General features: G+C 33.6%; 1 protein-coding gene across 6 annotated transcripts in view; it reads left to right on the top strand.

The window, feature by feature from the left end:
* LOC149424207 (uncharacterized) overlaps positions 1 to 19,865 on the top strand; it is a 558,416-nt gene that overhangs the window by 439,901 nt on the left and 98,650 nt on the right. For 4 of the 6 annotated variants that reach the window (XM_089651363.1, XM_089651362.1, XM_089651360.1 and 1 more), the window contains exon 6: positions 12,948 to 13,038. The exons of the other annotated variants lie outside the window; for them this stretch is intronic. The gene's annotated coding sequence lies outside the window, so the exon portion shown is untranslated. The remainder of the gene's footprint in view (positions 1 to 12,947; positions 13,039 to 19,865) is intronic. 6 annotated transcript variants of the gene reach the window in all.

Below are 19,865 nucleotides of genomic sequence, written 5' to 3'. Positions count from 1 at the left end.
GATCAATAACATCCAATTCCGGCCATAAAAAATCATTCATCATCTCTCAATAGCGCAATCCATTCACCGTAACTGTTGCTCCAGCCTCATTTTTGAAAAATTAAGGTGGATTCCACCGGACCATAAACCGCACCAAACAGTCACACGTTGAGGATAGAGAGGTTTTTCAACAATAACTCTTGGGTTTTCCGAGCCCCAGATGCGACAATTTTACTTGTTGGCGAAGCCACCGAGGTGGAAATGGGCCTCATCACTCAAGATGATTTGCATTTGATTCACTCAAGTGAATTTTAATAATTTCAATGCGTTGTTGAAGCGTGGATCGTTCCATTTTTATCAATGGCGTAGTTTCTACTTGTCAAATGTCAAAAAATGACAGCTTCAAAAGTAACATCTACCGAAATAGCGTGCTATTGAAAATAACACCTGTTATTGGAAAACCCTGTATGTAGCAAAATTATTACAATAATAAATACTACAGTTATTCAAACTAAAACATGTGGGCAGTACGTTTAAAGTTGGCAACAATAAAATTCTAAAAAAAGTATTACAGAGTACCAGTGTTGGCTTATCAGTCAAAATCATAGGGTGATCATACTCACAGTATGAACAATAAGTGGGATAGTATGAAAAAAATATATATATAAAAGGTTGATAACAACAGGTAAGTAATATTAGTATGTAAATAAATATAAGCAAATTAAGTTCATAATAGTATGACGATATAAGTAAATAATAATACGTAGATAAATTTAGTAAATAAATCAAGTAGATAATAATAAGTACATTAAGTAGATAATATATGTGACTAGTTTCGCTAATTGGTTTCGTCAGTTATTTTGATTCTTAAATATAATTAATTCTCTTATTTCTGAAAAGCTTTGAAATTAAAATAACTCCTCGCGTTCTCGGTTTAATAATCACTCTTTACCTCATTGAATATTTTCAATATATTGAACAAGGTTTATTAAGTGTTTTGACAGCTTCATAAATATTAAAAATTAGTTATGTATTTCAAAGTTTCAAGTTTCTGATGGAAATAATGTTGCGAGCTGAAAATAGTTGTGTTGATTTAGACTTGCAACAAAAAAAACTATGCAAATTTCATGATTTTTCTAAAACTGAAAGTGATGTGAACTTTTAGTGGAACACGTAAAATTTCAGTAAGTCTATGTAAACTTGATTGCACTGTTTGGGATAATTTTAGTCTTTACTTAAAATAGATTTTTTTAGGATAGCTGGTAGGGATAGTAACCGTTATATTATTAACACAACTGTATTACTTACATTTATATTTACTTTTTGTAAAAGCCCACTGGAGCGTAAATAAATAAACATTACCGATAAAAGAAAAATATATGAGCACGGCTACAATTTTTTTGTAGAGAAAATATTCTTAACATTCCGAACATTCATTTCTATTTGTTCACTGCACGTCCTACTAATGTAGCTCTATCACGGGCAGGTCGTGTTCACGTGAAGGGTAATCCATAAGTACAACCTTCCTCCACAGACCGAAGACAAGGAGGGACGGCCAAGATTTAGACTGCATTCGTGTTGGTAGTGCATATCTGCAAAGCCTGTTGGCGATTTGTTAGGACTAGATAGGGCTTGGCGCTTAGACTAAGCTGAGGTCAACTTTTATTGCAGGTCATCTCGTGGATCGTGCAACGACGGGGGTTTTCTTACTCCCAAGTTCAGCTGCTTCCGAGATTGTATCCGAGTGTAAATGAAGCTTGCAAAAATTATATTTTATATTAATTAAAATACGTGTTAGCTTACTCCATAGATTTATTGTTTTTTTTTTCCAAATCCATCAAAAAGTAGTTTGATAATGCAAATTTCCGACCAGATGCAGAGTACGTATTTCTTATAAATCATTCCATGATTCAGTGCGAATTGGCAAGGAGACATATAAACTTTTATTTCTTCTTTAATTCTCGATATCGGAAATGCATTCTAAAAATTTTTAATTTTAATTTTTACTTTTTATAATGACACCCGTTATCTCGCTAAGTTCGATTTACCAGAATCAATATGCAGCCAGCTTGTTCAATGAAGTTTAAATTATACAAAATAACTCTATCGTATTATCCCTACATCTGTTTCATACTCGATCAAACTTGTTAATCTTATGCCCATTTATCGCTTCAACACATAATTCGGAGGGCAGTCTACAAACAATCAAAAACTTTTGGAATGTTGTATTTTAAATAGTTTCCCTTCGCTGTTGGGATAACCTTCTGGGTATATTTCTAATAGGTAGTTTACACGCATTCTCGGGCAGAAATACGGCTTTACGATACAATAAAATTCTTCCGCTCCAAATCCCGCGCATGGCGTCCATAAATTCCTAGCTGGAAATGCGTAATACATCCCGGCAACATTCTGAGCTGCTGGGGTGGATTTTTTATGACAACTGCCTTCGCCGCTGCATTTGTACCAGAATGTCTGGCAAATGAAAACGTCAGCCGTTAAGAGATAATAAAATAGCCGATTCAGGAAAACTCCCCCTGCCGGCCGGCGACCGAATGCGATAGTGCATCGTGAGGGGGAGGAAAAATCAAAACATCTAGTAATATCGAGACCATTTGTAACAAGGGATACTTTTGTTTTCTCTATATCCTCGTGTTATTTACTTTATTAAATGTGTGCACTACCAGTAAGTGCCAGTATTGGTTGGATATCTCTGTCTGGCACCATTGATAAGTAGAATCACTGACCACTAGCGCCGTCTATGGTGCACCTTTCCCTTTTACTTTCATTGAAATGGAAAATCGATTGTCATGTGAGGCATGAAATGAAATGGAAACTGCAATAATGTTCATTCGATTCTCTCATAGGTACACGCTAAATGTAATTTTACAAAAATCGTGTTTGGTGTATACAAGAAACGAATGCCATTTGAGAATTAGTTGAGTTCAATAGGTACAAAAAATAGAAACGTAAATAATATCAAAATTGTAGTATTTCTTTGATATTTTCGAAATGTGGTAGCAAATTACTTTCCTCCACATTTGCCACAGGTATCATAAACACTGAATGTGCTCTTTTTAAATACATTCATGTCGCCCTATTTTCCCGCGTGGCAATAAATCTCCATGTACGGATTCATTATTTTTTACGACTATTCATCTGTAATTTTTACAAACTCTCTCGTTTTCGTTTTTTTACACCTGGAATTCTAATTAATGAAGGTGGTCCACTATGAATATGGGACAAGGTCGCTTTTGTGCAATGAAAGCTTTTGAATATCATAAGTTTTTAGTATAATGCTTGCCTAAGAGCGGTGAAAAATACATATTTTACTTTGTAAAAGCAGCGCTTTCACACTTTTACTATTACGAGCGAATAACTGTAGTCAGTGTAACGACTTGTTGGATAATTGGTATTTAAAAAAATATTTTATTCCGCGAGTTCCTTTTGTTGGGGAATGCTTTGTGACTTCCTTATCTTTTTATTGAAATCTTTAATATGCATTTAAAGGATTTCGGGGTGGAAAGTTTTGAGGGGTTCTTTTTTAATCAATGAGACAACTGCCGAGTTTATTTCTAGATTTTCATGATAAGATCAGATAATAAGACAGTTTGTTGCGGTGGTTGGGTTGGCAGTCCGCAGTGGAAATATTTTCATATCTGGCAGGGTACCAACTGCAAGAAGTGGAGTGTCATTGACCCTCAGAGCAGCTTCCTTCTCCTCGCCTTCTCCTTCCGTCTGCAATTCCCCCCTCCTGTTCTACGCCCAACCACCTCCCGCAGCCAACCTAACCCCCAAACGCCGCCCTACACTTTTCTTTAGATTATATAACTGTATAAGATACACACAATGATACATATGAAGCACGCTTGTCTCAGCATGAAAGAATCGCAATTAATCATATTTGGTTATTGAAATTCAAAATGGATAGTCATTTTTTATAATAGTTTTTTTTATATATATAGAAGCACTACTAGAAAAACCGTGTTTATACGATTTTTGATTTCGATTTATTATTATATTATATACAAGGTGTATAGACATAGGAAAGTTTAGAAATACCATCAACCTGTTTTAGCCCTTCAGGCTAATTTGCTTGCTTTTGGGAACAACTCATATGATCTCACAGAAATCGTTGTATCTTACCCTTGTATTGTATCGTTATCCCTCACGGTTGTGGTAAGAAATATGATCTAAATGGTGTTAGAAAAATAAAACATGCTTTATATTCAAATCTAGAAGTTTACCACAGTAGAATTAAAATGTGCACCTTTTTGAAACCAAAGGTTCAGACCACAATTTAAAAAAAACTTATGACGTTGCGTGAATTTTGTTATTAATTATTTCTATGTGAAACGACAAAAAGTTAGATAATTGTAACGTTTAACGTTTAACGTTTGTCTAATTGAATACGTGTGTTTTTATTTACTTTTGTCATCAGTAATTTTTTTTTTCTAAAACATAGTGAATCATTTAAAAAAAATTAGGTTTTAATTCTAAAATTTTTAATATTTCTTGAACTTCATCACCTCTCAAAAACAATTTTCAGTTTTCGGATACATTCAGAAATATTCCATTGATTTGGATTTTATTGCAAAGCGGCTTTACTCTGGCCTACTGACAAAATAGGCCTGAGAAAGGCGCGGAATAACTCTTTTATATAATCTTACTCTTCTTTCATTACTTCTGTCCTAAGTATACAACATTGCTTAGAAATACTTAATTTCGGATGTGTGCGGGCTCGTTGAACTTTGTATAAATAACGCATCCCTTAGTTCTTTCATCATTTCAGTCCCTAACATTTCTAATGCTGCACTATCCTCCCCATTCAAGGAAACCAAGACGTATAGTAAAAATAAACTTAATATTTTATTTCCCCTATTCGCTGCAGTAGCGATGAGACGCGCCTCTTTCCTTCGGACCTTGTGAAGTTAATGGCAAAGTGGGGACTCTTTGTTATTCCTATTGTGCATTATGCCACCGTTCATTTACGACCCAAGCAATAGACTGTTATTCAAAGTTCGGCGAAAAGTTTACAGTTTCAGCAACTACGAGTTTATACTACTTTAATTCTACATATTATGCCCAGTTTATGCACATTATTTATTGATACGTTTACTGAACATGATTTTAATGGGTTTTTTTATCGCTCAGGCTTATGGCTATTGGAATGTTTGAGATAAAATTGTTGGAGACAGATTAATTAATTAATTAGTATAGTCTTCACCATAAAGAAGAAATCTGATTGTATGAAGCGGGAGAAACTCCAAAACTGTTCGCTCTAACTTTCTGAAATATTTTTAGCTTTTGAAAAAGAAAAGTTACCATGTGAGACATTATTATTATCATATTTTTGTGAAAAAATAGTTATATGAAAAGCATTTTCATTTTCGATAAGGCAATATTTTCAAATGTTAATTTTGACGATCTTTAGATTTTTCGAAAGTTAGGAATATTGATTGATACGATTGTAAATCGATGGCTATAATTTTAGTATAACGAAAATTCGTTAACTTTGTTATAGTGTTAGTGAATAGACATTTACAGGGCCGGACCTGAGCCAAACAGCGCCTGGCTCGAGTAAAATTTTTGCGCCCCTTATCAAAACCAGTGGCTGCCTAAGTAGGGTCACTGTAATCAATAATATTTGGAAGATTGATATTTTTTTATTGGTAGACTTACTACCTTTTCCAAAAAGTAACTAAATTACCTTATTGAAAAATAATAATTTTGAAGAACATATATTCATTCTAACCTAATCTGAATCTAATCTGTGATACTAAGATTTATAAATTCGTTAAAAAGACCAATTAACAATTTTTGTAACATTATTCCATTAGTGTAGGATACATCTGCCCTTATCATATAACGGTTAATGATGATATTTATATACCTACTGAAACATAGTAATAATATAACCTTTACCTTAGAATGAATTTTTTCGAGTTATTTTTTGCTGAAATCCTCTGCCAGGAATACTTATTTAAAAAAAAACAAGATACTTTTAAAAGTATAACATGTTAGTATCCGTCTTTTTACCCTTCACCTTTTCTTCTTGCATCTACAATGATGTATCTAAACACGCCTCTATAATTATTACGTGACTACGTTCAAGCTTTTCTAAAAAAATCATTTTTTATTTATTCGCGCTCTTGGTCCAAAAAGAATACCCCTTTTCATCCATGTACACGCAGAAGTAAATGTGTTTTGTACAATTTTATGGGAATATAATAAATATTTACCATGTGTTCAGTTCAGGCACAAATATGAACATGTTTTCCGATCATATCTAATACAAAGAACTTAATTTACTACATTATACACTAAAACCATATCCAAATAGTGGTTCGTAAGTAGGAGATTTTGCATTTAAAAGCCCTGATCGTGACAGGGGCCACGATGTGTTCTATTAGCAGTATTTAATTAAAAATTAATTTATTATAAAATGAAGGCCTCAGCACGGGTAAGCCACCCAGTGAGGCCTACATTACTGGAAAACTTGAATTGTAAAAAATATTGTACCTAATAAAATAAATAAATAAAATCATCTCTATAGTATTTCGAAGTGATCGAATTTTCAAACCAAAACACTTGATTTTACATTACTTCGTATGGCGTCGCCTTCAGATGAATTGTTACGTCGCACTAAACACATTTATGCTCTTTTCTATCGGTGTTACATATTTCCACATTAAAACTATCAAAATCACATAAGTTAGATAATTATTATTTCCTTGAAAATACTTGCTTCACTGTTGTGCTGCTCCTCTTGTTTTCAGTGGTAAATGCAGAGGCGGTCTTCACTCCACAACCTCCACCGAGCCCACCCAACTGCGCCCAATTCCACCCATCTCCGCCCTCCCCACCTCCTGCACCCCACCGTCTCGACATCTCACCACCTCACCACCGTCACCGCCTGACACTGAACTTGGTTTTGGTGCAACGTTCTCGTGCATTTTAAGCTCTGGATGCATTGCGACAACTAGCAGATAAGCTCTTTGTATGTTTGCAGACAAAGGGTGATCATGTTTTTTTTCAATTTATAACTGTCATCGCCATAAATATAGTGGTGAGACGTAAGCGCTGAATGGAAGAATTTATTTTATGAACCTAGGTTTTAACCAATAAATAACTTTATGAAGAATATTTAAATATTGAAGACAATATTAGCGATTTCTAAACGAAAATCTGAAAAAGAAAAATCAGAAAAGGATACGGTCACATCTAGCACTCGAACCCAGGATCCTTGTCTTGCCGGGACACCGCTCTACCACTGAGCTAATGGGACCCTATCCCCCTCGGTCACTTTTAACTGTATCATACTTCGAATAAGAACTACCAACATTGTCTTCATTTTTTTTCACCGCATATTTTTATTGGCATCTATCTTTATGTTTAAATATTAAAATTTGAGGTTTTACTCAATAAAGTTATTCCGAAAAATAAATAAACTTTATGAAGCTTCGCTTTGAAGAGGATATCGCTGTTCGAAATGGCTTTTGACAAGTTTAGTGTTTAGTGGATAGACCTGAATGCAGTGTCAATCAAGGTTCTTTCTAACCTTCTCTCTAATCTCTCCCCTCCCCCCCCCCCGCCCCCTTCTTCGTTAAGCGTCACAAATTTCCCCAATTTAGGAATACCATCTTTCTTCCTGCTCCGGATAGTGAGATTTTTTTTCTGTTCTAACATAACATAACTTTTTTTAAAAGGGACCAGTATCTTAATCGTTTACCGCGCGTTTCCGTAATAACTAACCGAATATGGCCAAAATGTGTACGATCAATGGTCAACCGCTGTTAGAAGGCGTGTTAAAAGATAAAGTCTTTGGCCCCGTGATTTGAAGCAATTCAAGTTAGTTGATAAAATGTTCATTTTATCTGTCATAGAACATTATACATATATACACATATACATTATTCAAAAGCTTTACGAAAAATAAAAGTTGTAACTTCCCTTAAAAGGAAACTAAAAACCTTCACTGCGTGAAACGATTCGTTAGGGGATGTAATCATCACGCTATTCAGCAGTTCAACCTTCCAAGTCGCTGTAAAAACCATCATTAGGGGTGAAAATTCCCTTTTCTTAATTAGCTTTATTTAAATGGTTCTGAACCTAATCACCGGTATCATCTGGCTGTTCTAGCCTTTGTGGCTGATGCACTGAGACCGTCTACTAACTTTCCAGACAACGGAGGAACAATTAACACGTTTTCAACTGACCAACAGGAGATTTGCATACATATTACCAAAGTGCATCATAATATTATTATTACTTTGATGAGATTTTCAAACTTCTGTTTGAATTTAAAATACATCCAATTATCGTTGTTATTTTTCACCCGTAATATCGATTCTTGGAAACCAATATACTTTATTTACTATAATTGCAAAACTGCCCAACTCGACACAGGAGTTCCCTACGAAGTTGAGCTGTTTATGATTTTATTGTAACATACTGGTACAATTTGTTTAGTGAATAAGTAATTGAATATTTCCTTTCTTATCACTTATTAACAATTACAGTCTAAGTTTATTTGCTTAACAGAAAAAAAAAAACCAAAATAAATCAAGTATGTAATCACTGACTCAACACTCCATTTTTTATTGAACAATTGAAATTACGTAATAAACATTTTTTTCTATGTAGTTAACTTTTGTACATCTATCACCAACTATAATATTTTTAAAGGATTGATATATTTTCAGGTCCTCTTTCTGAAAAATGCATACAATGCGTATAAATATCGGCTTCATTACTTCATATCTCCTTTTGGTTGCTTCTTCGCTAGTTCTTTAATACAAGCTGGGATTGAAGTTCAAAACCCCGATCTTGAGGTCTAGAGGTTAACTCTCTACCCTTTCGAACAATCAAGTTGTAATGCTAAAACATTTGTATAATATGCGCATGTATTTGCGCTGTTGGACTGTTCGTTTTTCCCTATTGAAACCAAGAACTATTTATAAAAAAGGCTTTACTCTCATTTTCAAATCTTGAAAAACTTGCATCTTACCTGTAAAGCATAAAATCTGCCATGACGAATTTTGCGCCGCTACCCTCAGGTACGAAGTAATCTATCGACAAAGTTTGGTTTCCTTTAACATCTGATGGTTTAATTTTCCTCTAATACGCATACATCAATGTCTTAACATTCAGATAACTTCAGCCTTAGTTTAGTCTCTTCGGATCCATTAATTATTCGTCGGGTCATGCAAAGTTTTCTAGCATCCTGTTCCTTATTGTAAATTAATATACAAGTGTTCTTGAATAAATGATAACGCAAAGTAAGTTTTCGAGTTCGGGTGTGACCTTCCCGGGTGCTCAACCGAAACCACCCACTCCAGAAATCCTTTTAGTTTCACCAAACATTAAAGCATGTTTGTTAAAAGTGTTTATCAAAATACAGCCTACCTAGCTTTTAGGGTGGCTACTCCCAAGTTACTGCAATCTACTTGTAGAATTTATATCTCAAAACAAATCGATAACAGAACTTGAGGTAAATATCCAATTTATTTTCTTGGTTTCGTTATGGGATAAATAATGGGAGGGATTATCATGTCAACCTAAATGTGCCGAATAAAAGTTGATGGGGATGACTGGGGATGATTCGATGGCCGCAAGATGGACACGTCAATTATTATTACCTTCTAAGTGATGTCTCGCGATGGGAGCAGGGGGAGCGGAGAAGAATGAGCTCAATAGTGCGAGAGAAAATTGCACCTCTCCAAATCAATAACGTGTAAATAATAATATGTTTCATTGGTGTAATGTTTGAGGTGTGGTTATATAATCAAAGACGACATTGTCTGGGAGAGTTCGAAAAATGTTTTTTTATTTATTTTATTTTACTTGCTTTCAAGGGTGTACACCATCATTTCAAATTACGGAGAGAGGGAAGGCGAATGTATGTGTTTATTTTATTTAACCGTTCAATGCATGACTTCTTAGATGTGAAAAAATATTCACTTTATGTGTGTGCTCAGATGACAAGAAAAATATAATATATAAACAATACAAAAAAAATAAAACTTTGAAGGGGAGGTTTTTTTTTCGTCAATAATATGCAGACTGTTAATATTTTAAATCCAAACAAATTCGTAGACGAAATAATAGCATGTTACGTAGACGAAATAATAGTTCTATCACAAGATGCATTTAAGGATTTTAAAGAGGCAAATTTCAGAACTATGTGAAAGATTAAAGTCAAGTTCAGACTTAGAAAAGACTGAGATGTTGAAGGCAGAAGAGGCTTGTTAGAAATATATAAAGGTACTTGGTGGATAGAAAGGGGCTGATACGTTTAAATTTTTAAAAAATATTTTTTTACTCACAATGATGATTGTCCATGACTGCTGACTCTGTCATTTTTGTTACGGTTAATATATTTTAACTTTAATTTTTAGATGTCAATAGGTTCAGTTACATTATTTGGAAATCAATAGGTTCACTTACATAATTTAGATGTCAATAGGTTCAGTTACATAATTTAGATGTCAATAGGTTCACTTACATAATTTAGATGTCAATAGATTCAGTTACATCATTTAGATGTCAATAGGTTCACTTACATAATTTAGATGTCAATAGGTTCAGTTACATAATTTATCCACGCCAACTTTAGCTTTAACTACTTAGGAACTATAGATTAATCTTTATCAGAATTAAATTAAAATGTCACCTCTCTCGATATTAAAACACACCCTTAATAAGCAGGGCGCTTGTTGTGTCGGGCTATTCGGTAAACCAGTGGAACTAGTTTCCGGGTAAATTGAATTGTGTTAAGGGTTATCCTTCCCGGTTTGATTCAATTATAAATGTTGTGAAATCGCAGGCCTCGGGACGTTCGCTTACATAAATTTCACTTAACATTAAGTAGTTTCACACCTCTCCAGAGGAGGGAGACTGTCGAGGGGAAGATTTCGACGGGTTTCAGGCCAATCCTTTCCGTTAATTTGTTTTATGTTTGCACGAAATACGCCAAAACAATCTCTCACAATCCATTTTCTATTTTTCATTTGTAGCGTATGAAATTTTTTTTAAATATCCTCACAGTTGTTTTTCATCGTTTGAAGTCTCGAAATATGAACATTCTATCACTCTGGTAGGAACCGTTTGTTGAAGAATTCTTTTTAACAGCAGTACCTACCTACCCCGAAGAATTTGAAGTGACACTCGAAAGATAAGTGACCGTCACATAGCATCCCTGCAGATTACATAAACCCTGAGGGAAAAAGACTTTTCTCTGGGCATCCTTTGCGGAGTACATATTTTATAAATGGTTAATTAACGTGTTACCATGCATTTCATAAATTAATTATTATATTGGTAAATTTTCGGGATTTTCGATCATTTTTAATTCACAATTATAAATAATAAAAGGTGCCTGCCTAATATGCATAGATAAAGGGGTATTAACTTATCTTCTAGCGCCTCGTGTAGTATCAATGTAATACCAACATATGAAAATGCCATGGACAGAAATTATCGTAAATGGCTGTCATTCCATACAACAAAAGCGAATATTCATTTTACTTAATTAAACATTAGAATGTTAAAATTTTAAAAAATCTTAAATGCTGATAGTTGCCTTTTATAGAATCAAAGGGTTTTGTTAAAAAAAAAATCATATTGAGCTTGGCCAGCGATTCCAAAAAATTACAATTATTTTTCTTATTAATATTTCAATTGAAGGTGTTGGGGAATTTTTAAAGTACTATGTTTTAAAATCTTTAGGTTAAAATACACATTCTGAATGCCGAATGTGTTTTCTCAAACATACCATTTTCTGAAAAATAATTTCTTGACGGAGAGTCACAAAACCAACTTTTTAAGACATTAGAGTTATTTCATAATTTTCAATATTTATTCTGTAGAATTTATGTGTAATAATGTTTTCAATCTAATTGCTTAACATTCGGGATTCATGTTTAAAATACCCATTCCAAATATGTATATGTTTAGAAACCCTCAAAAGAGCTGCCAGGAATCGTACTTTTGTCACCCTCAGAATGGATAGGAGAATGCCGAGGATTACCCGGCTTTTCAGATGTGGTTACTTAACATATCAAAGACATTCTTGAAAACGTTTGAATGGTTTTATTGGGGAAAGGAAATTTCTCTTTGCAATAAGTAGGAGGAAGGAATGGAATTATTTGGCTGCATTTGCGCTCTCCGAGGCTAAAATTCATTTGGCGATATTATAGTGGCTAGTTTTTAGAACCGTCTGCAAATAATACTCGATTGAAGAACATTAATAATATTTACATAGAAAGAAATTAATCTTTCAAATTAATTGGGCAAAAAAAGCGGACAACTGATAATTTTTGTTTTTCTGAATCTCTTGAGTCATGAAATTTGCTCTGATTTTACCACCTTGTAAGTGAATTAAAATAAAATTTCATTAATTTTACTTAAATAACTTGCTTGCTAAATATCATTTTTAGGCAATAAAATATTCAGAAACCATTTTAATTAATTTTAAAAAAATATAGCTCGTTCTTAAATGGAAAATAATTTCAGTATCGTCTTGGTTATTCAGAATGATGATTCAGAATTAAAAGGTTTCCATACGTAGCTGTGTTTAATGACCAGTTTTGCTTACTCCTGTACTTCACAACCTGTCTTCTCCTTTTCTTCCGTTTACCTCACTTCATTCAAGCTCACAACAAAGAACTCAATATTTCCATCGTGTATCATAAAAAGTTCAACCACGTAAAGCTGAAAGCTACATCCAATTTTTGGTATTCGAATATACTCGATCGCGGGCCATTGTAGAGTCCTGCAAACATATTCTAAACTCTGTAGTTTTCTACCGTACGTGACTTTCTAAAACAAACTTGTTATTGGGGGATTCTCTCCCAGTATCTCATTCCCAACATGTACTCGTATTCATGGAGTACCTACTTAGGTTGTAAGTTAGGTAGTCAGTTTACCGGTTGCTGTGATGTATCTAAGGGTGCAATGTTTCGTTACAGGTGGTTGACCGGCGAAGCGCCCCTAATTGTGCATGCTCCCTGAGATGAGCGAACTGCGTCCTCTGGCGGGAGGAAAAACACTCAGTAGCAGGTAACCACAACCCTTATCTGCTATATGCTAGCCGCGTACCGCAATTAAATGTGTACTATTTTACCCAACTTAAATAAAATTTGTAAAATGTCACCTCAAGGGCGTTTTACAAATATAAAATGTTCTTCAAAATTCTACCATTATAATTTATAAGGCATTTGGGTAGGATACCTTGGTACGACTTTAGGAGCACACTGTAGGTACTGGTACAGTTCCCGGGAGATATCTTTAAGAAAATCGGAATGGATACTGGCGAAAAAGCCGTTTGTTTTGAATTTTCCAATTTTGATTAATTAGTTGTGTACATAAAGGATTTTATTTTCATTCACGTATAGTTTCGCAATGGATGTAACGGATTCTAAGTGAAATACGTAATTTTTTAATGTTGGTTCAAATGTTCGTGAAAACTGTATATTTTCCAAGAATATATGGAAGTTATTTAAGAAACTCCAAATTTAATCATACACACCAAAAATGAATTACAAATCGAAATCAGACATTATTAAACGTAGACATGAGACATAGTAAAAAAACACTACCTTTTTATCTTTATTATTATTTCTTCAATAATTGCAAATTTACTTTATGGCATCATTTTTTTTTATTTAAATAATTATTGATTAAAAATGTATTCATACAGTTTCGTCAGTTGTATTTAACTGACTGAATAAAGTAAATTAATAAATTTACCTGTTAAAATGTATAACTTTCCAATATTCTATAATGCGTAACTAACCCGGGACGTGATAAAATCGCAATGCAGGTACAAACTTTTGCGAAAATGCCTTTTTAAATATCGTGCAGCCAAGTTTTCCAACACGTTTCCAAATATTGTACTCGATATGTAATTACCAACTTATAATTTTGCACTTTTTTGATACTTTGGTAACGCTTAATAAGTTCACGGTCAAAAAGTTTAATTCCTTATCATTACTATACAAGTGTTCACTAATGTCATGAATATGTAAGCAGCAAAGAAATTAACAATTGCACTTATTACGTTTTAGAAAAAAGGAACAATTATAGAATTCACTACGTGATATTGTTGTGTCATGACGAAGATCAATAAGGGTTGAGATCTGTGGCGGTTTTCTCTAAAGTTCATTTGTGCGGAGAACTAAGGGAACTTCCATAAAAATGTAAGGAAATAAGACAAACTTTTACTTTAATTTTACCAAACTTTAAACAGGATGCCATTCAAATTCCGAGCTATAAAATCCACCCGTTCGAATGCTACTCGTACTGCCCAAGAATGATAGTCCGAATTATAAATTATAAATCTAAGCACCGACGGGACCTTTCGTCATTTTCTTAGGTTCATTTTTGTTCAAGCTGTTTTTAAAATAAGTAATTACTGAAGATGTTGATTTTCTGTATTAAAAAACGAAGTTTCTCAGGTAAATTTTGATTTTAAAATTTAAAACAATTGTTTATTATTTAACTCTTTGTACTCCGTTGTCGCCGCCATGGCGACATAGGAAACATTCTAACAACTCCGTTGGCGCCGCAGCGGCGACACAAACAATGAGTATACATTTTATTGTTTAAAAAATAAAAGGGTCCTTTTACAGGTATACACATGAGTCTATTCAGTTGTATGCAATACCCACTTACGATTGGTTGTGCTTTTTGCTCTGTTTTTCATATATAACAATAACTACGCATTCATTTTATTTTAATATTTTAATATTTATTTAATTTGACCGGTCGGTGGCCGAGTTGACATCGCGCTTGGGTCCCACTCAGGCGTAGTGTGTTCAATTCCTCGGCTGGCTAAGTCCTCCATCACAACACAGCAATATTTTCTGTGGTGGTACAGGAGATTTTCAAATATTGTCAGGTTATTCGTAACCCGGGAATGTTTGTCTTAAAATATATATTTTTTACAGGGCAATAAATATTCTCACTCCATCAGAGACCAGGCTCAATGGAAAACTCCATATTTTAAGAAAAGGTTCCAAGCGAGACTGTATGGTCTGCTCGAAAAGGGCAGTAAAATGTGGCAGATGGGAAACCAGTGAGTACTGTGACACGTGTCGTAACAAGCCAATATGCATTTGGGCGACTGCTTTCTAAAATACCACACGTTAAAAAATTATAAAGATTTTTATTTTTAAATATTTCATTAACAATCTTAAATGTAAATAAATATATTTCTTAACATAACTATATCACTTTATTTACTGCCTTAACAAAACATTTTTTTTTTCTAATTTTCTAAAGATATCGAGTAAAGAGTAGCTGATATACCATATAAAATAAAATTCTGGAGTACAAAGGGTTGACAGCCGAATTGTGTATTGTTGGTCGCTAATCTCTGGTACAGTTTTATGATGAAATTCCTTTATATGTAAATATATATGGTAAAGACTAACATAGGGTTTTTTAATACATCTGAGTGATTTTTTCCTCCATTTTTTATCGCTGATTGAACTCCCAACGACAAGCCACGAACCGCCACTGGTTTGAGATCAAGGAGTGGACGCGTCTAAAAGTTAATAATTTATCATTTTCAACTTTGTAGAACATATTTTCATATATTTGGCAATAGAGGCATGGAAATGTCAAAAGGTATCTACTTTTTCCCCTGAGGTCAATTTTACATATTGTCTTAAAGTTTTATACCGTCGAAAATAATAATATAATTGTTCAAATAATTCAGCATCATGTATTTGTGTCCCTAATTATAACTAGGTACATGTTTAGAATTATTTTCTACGTCATTTATTAGTCAAGGCGAGAGCGAATTTCAAATAATAATATTTGTATTCGTGGCCGGTGCACGTTTTAAATATTAATTCATTTCGTACGCAGTTCGGGTAAATTCGTGGAAATTTGCTTGAATTGTTCTAATGAAAACTACTACCTATTTGTGAGAATGTCGTATAAATGATACTTCATCTCTGGCCTTCCAGGAATGTATATCCCAATTGTTGAATCAATGGTAAAAAAATATTTCGAAAAATTCTCTTATTTTTCTCTTCAAAAATATCTTTTTTATTTATTCACGAAAAATATATTTACATATGAGGGTGCTTTGTAAAAGTAACTGAAACAGGAATAATGTAAGGTGTTGTTAGATTTACCGATTTTTCATGAGGCATAAGATTACGTATCTAGGGTATCGTATACCAGAGATTCGATTGGCTATCACAATGTTTAATTTCCCTGATGCCCGATTGAAAATAAAACGAATCTTTCTCACACGTATTATCTGTGTTTTATTATTTCCTAATGTTGGTACGTAAACACATAATAAATTCTTTTTTCACCTTCATTCAGTCAGAATAATAATAAAAGATGTATTCAATCTATGTTTAATTTTTCCAAGAGAACCTTCGAACAAAAGTTTTAACTCCTCCGCTTGTAGTTTTTCCTTGGCTTGGAATTTACAACATCATGGAGGTAACGAGTAATATTCAAAGATACGAAACTTAACGTTTTTTATATATCAAATTTCTACACATAGATTTTCGTAATTATCGTATTATTTTATTTATTTGTGGTGTGTTTTTAATAAATATTTTATATGTGTGACTCTGCGGTGTCCATCGTTCGTCGGTGATTTGCGTCTCATTATGATTCCAGCGAGGCGCGATCACTTGGAGAATGGCCTCGGCAATGGCCAAAGTAAATACACCGCAGGTTTCTAGATTGAATAAGGTAACGGTTAGGGTAACTTAGCGCGCGTTTTTCCCAGATTTTCCGCGCTTTCTCCCTCTCGCTTGATGCCGGAGAGACCTTGGTTTTTACACGTACTCTCTCACGGTTTACCATCTAAATGTATTGCTCTATCCCGCTGTTTCATAATGATTAGTTTGTTTTCTGGGTTTTCCAGTAGCGTGTCGTGACTTTTCTTCCAATTTTCGCGATTTTCTTCATCTAAACAATTTGGGTTGTCTTTTTCATGAAAAATTGTAAGGAATTCAAACGTTGTTTTTAAAATAGAAATTTTTCGTTTTCATTTGGCTTCCCGTTCAACATAATACCCTTTTTTGCACGACTTTCTTCACTCTTTTTTTCATAATTGAACAATTTAAAAAATATTTTACAAATAATACATTTTCTCTTATTTTATTTGCCGTTTAATGTACACTTTAAAGGCTCTATAGCACATGATGGAAATGACGTTAAGAGGTAAAAAAAAAAATACTTACGCTAATCTAGAAATTCTAGCCTAAAAAGCAATTTCCGTGATGAGTTCACGTTCGCAAGTTTTTGGTGTGACATGCGAGTAGGTATAAATATTTACCTCTTTCATTTAATTCAGCTTCCACATTTCCTTATTATTTAACGAGTTCATGAGAAATCTGCCATTAATGTCGCTAATGCACATTTACCTTAAAACCCCCCGAAGAGTAATTAACAATCAGAACTTTGTCTTCGCCCTTGCCCTGTGCGACCGGAATGCTAATTTAGCTTCCAGCGGAGCTTCCCTAAGCTCCGAGCTTCACAACTTCCGTTTTTATAAACATAGTTAATTCCAAGGCACTCGATTGGCATTATTGGTCCACTCCTAGTTTTTGACAAAGCCTACTCTTATAGTTGACCGCTTCTTTGTATCAGCAAAACCTTTATTAATCTTCTGTATAAACACTTTGGGAAGTATATACATGATTGTAGAATGATTTAATTTTGATAGTAGGTACAAAGTCACTGTATAAAGAGATGATACGTAATAGTCTAAGAATTGTAAACGATCAATCCTCGGAGCAGGGACTGAGTTTGTGTAGTTGGAAGTGTTTTCAAAGTACATATTTTGTATAGTGATTTAATTTTTACAGTAGATTCAAAGTCACGGGTGAAGAGATGATTAGAAAATACGTTGCATGTGTATCTGAAAGTATGTTTGCTATAGATGGTCAGGACGATAAGGTTATTGAAAATGTGTGAATGCAGCATTTTCAATTAATGTATGACTGAAAGCAGTAGGCTTTAATGAAAAAGTTATCAAATGCAGTCGAACTAACAGTCAACAGTGGAGTTCTGATACCAACCCTATTGTATGGCAGTCAGGCGTGAGAGGGTGATAGTTTACTAAATGCAGTGGAAAAGAGATCCCTGAGGCGTATGTGTTGTTTTTAATTCGAAGAGAAGATCAGTCCTGTAAACAAGATTAAGATGTTTTTATTTTATTTATTTGCGTTATTACAGTCTTTATTCATTCATATTTTACAAGGTTAGGAATATTTTATATCATTGACCAATAAAATAACGACATAAAAATTTAATACCAAATTTTAAAAAAAAAAACCTAACAAGAATTTTTTTATATGTTATTTTTTAATGATGTCTAAGTTTATATTGTAAAAAAATCAATAAAATAATAAGTTTTCTGAAATATTCGATCAGATGTTATTTTTTAAATAATGTTATGAATTTAGTAAGGTTCGCGTTAAATAAATCAATTTCTGAGCATAATTTATTAAACGTGCTACAGCTCCCTCTTATAAATACATTTTCATTAGTATTGCTCTTAGGAATATAAAATGTGTCCGGAGATCGAGTAACTCTTAACGGACATCTGTTTTATATATGGGAAAAATTAGTTGTTCAACTAGTGTATATCATTTACATATATACTCGTATAGGAATACTTAGATGTTTTGAAGTGGCGCCGTCTTGCATGGAGATGTATGTATCAGATCAGGTGTATAAATGTATAACCCGACAATTAAAGAAAGAAGAAGTTGGTGCGCCCTAAGAAGGTGTAGCAGGATCAAATGAAGCAAATACTTTATTAGGGTCACAGGAAAATATGTATAGTTGCGAAATCAGCTAAAAGTTTGTGCCTAAAAAAAGTTGTAGGGCATCCCATCGTCTCTACCTACTCCATTGCAGAAAAGTGGCGTGATGTTTCGTTTTAATAATAGATATGCAAACATTATAAAACTTTCAAGAAGAGATGTGTGTAATTATAAAATACAAAATAAATTCAACATGTTCACTGGTCGAATGAAGAACTGAATATCAACAAGCCCTCTCGAAGTGCATCTCATAAGTAAGAAACCTCACGCTGTATATTTACAGGTTTGCAAATCCTGTATTAAAATTTTCATACAGAAGCGGTGCAGTCTAGTACAGTTTACCGTATGAAGGATTACCATAAAAGCTGTGGGTTTAATAGGGCTGCGTTCCTGCACTACGCCGTCCATATCCGCAAGCAAAATTTAAACGCCGCTCATAAAAAGGCTTCGTTTCTCCTTTAACCTAAACAATTTTTGTAAGCATATCGCTATCGCTGTTCCAGTCCAGTGTTACCATCTTGGTACGACTAAAAACTAACTGTACTGATATAGTGCCCGGAGATATCTTAATTAGATCACATGAATAAAGAAAATCAGACGTGGTAATGGAATCTCACTTTAAGTCTAAATAAGTAACTAAATTGTAATTGTTTTTTTCACCGTTTTGACAAACGAAAATTTAGTGACCGAATTTTTTAGCTGAACTATTTCTTTTACTTTTGCTTCGTGCAAAGTGCAATGGGAAGTGCATTTTAAATTCCTGATCTTGAACAAAAATGCATTATTGAAGAAGAAGATAATACTAATAAACCTAAATGAAAGATAAAAAGATAACGGGCTCAACTAGGAATCGAACCCAGGATCTCTGTCTTACCGGGACAAAGTCTTTAACCACTCGACCATTGGGACCTAATTATTATATGTCATTCTTATCGATCTCATATTTCAAATTAAAACTAATTTTCCTATATTTTTGGTAGCTATGTTTTTGAGTGATTATAAATTTCTAAAGAAGTTTCAAAATATCTTTATCTTGTTATTTTTCTGTGTTTTGTTCTGTTTTATTTTTCATTTAGATTT

This window comes from Hesperophylax consimilis, chromosome 4, assembly GCF_061612785.1.
Source record: "Hesperophylax consimilis isolate HC1 chromosome 4, BYU_Hcon_1.0, whole genome shotgun sequence".
NCBI classification, from domain to species: Eukaryota; Metazoa; Arthropoda; class Insecta; order Trichoptera; family Limnephilidae; genus Hesperophylax; species Hesperophylax consimilis.
This window is presented reverse-complemented; position numbering and strand designations above follow the sequence as displayed.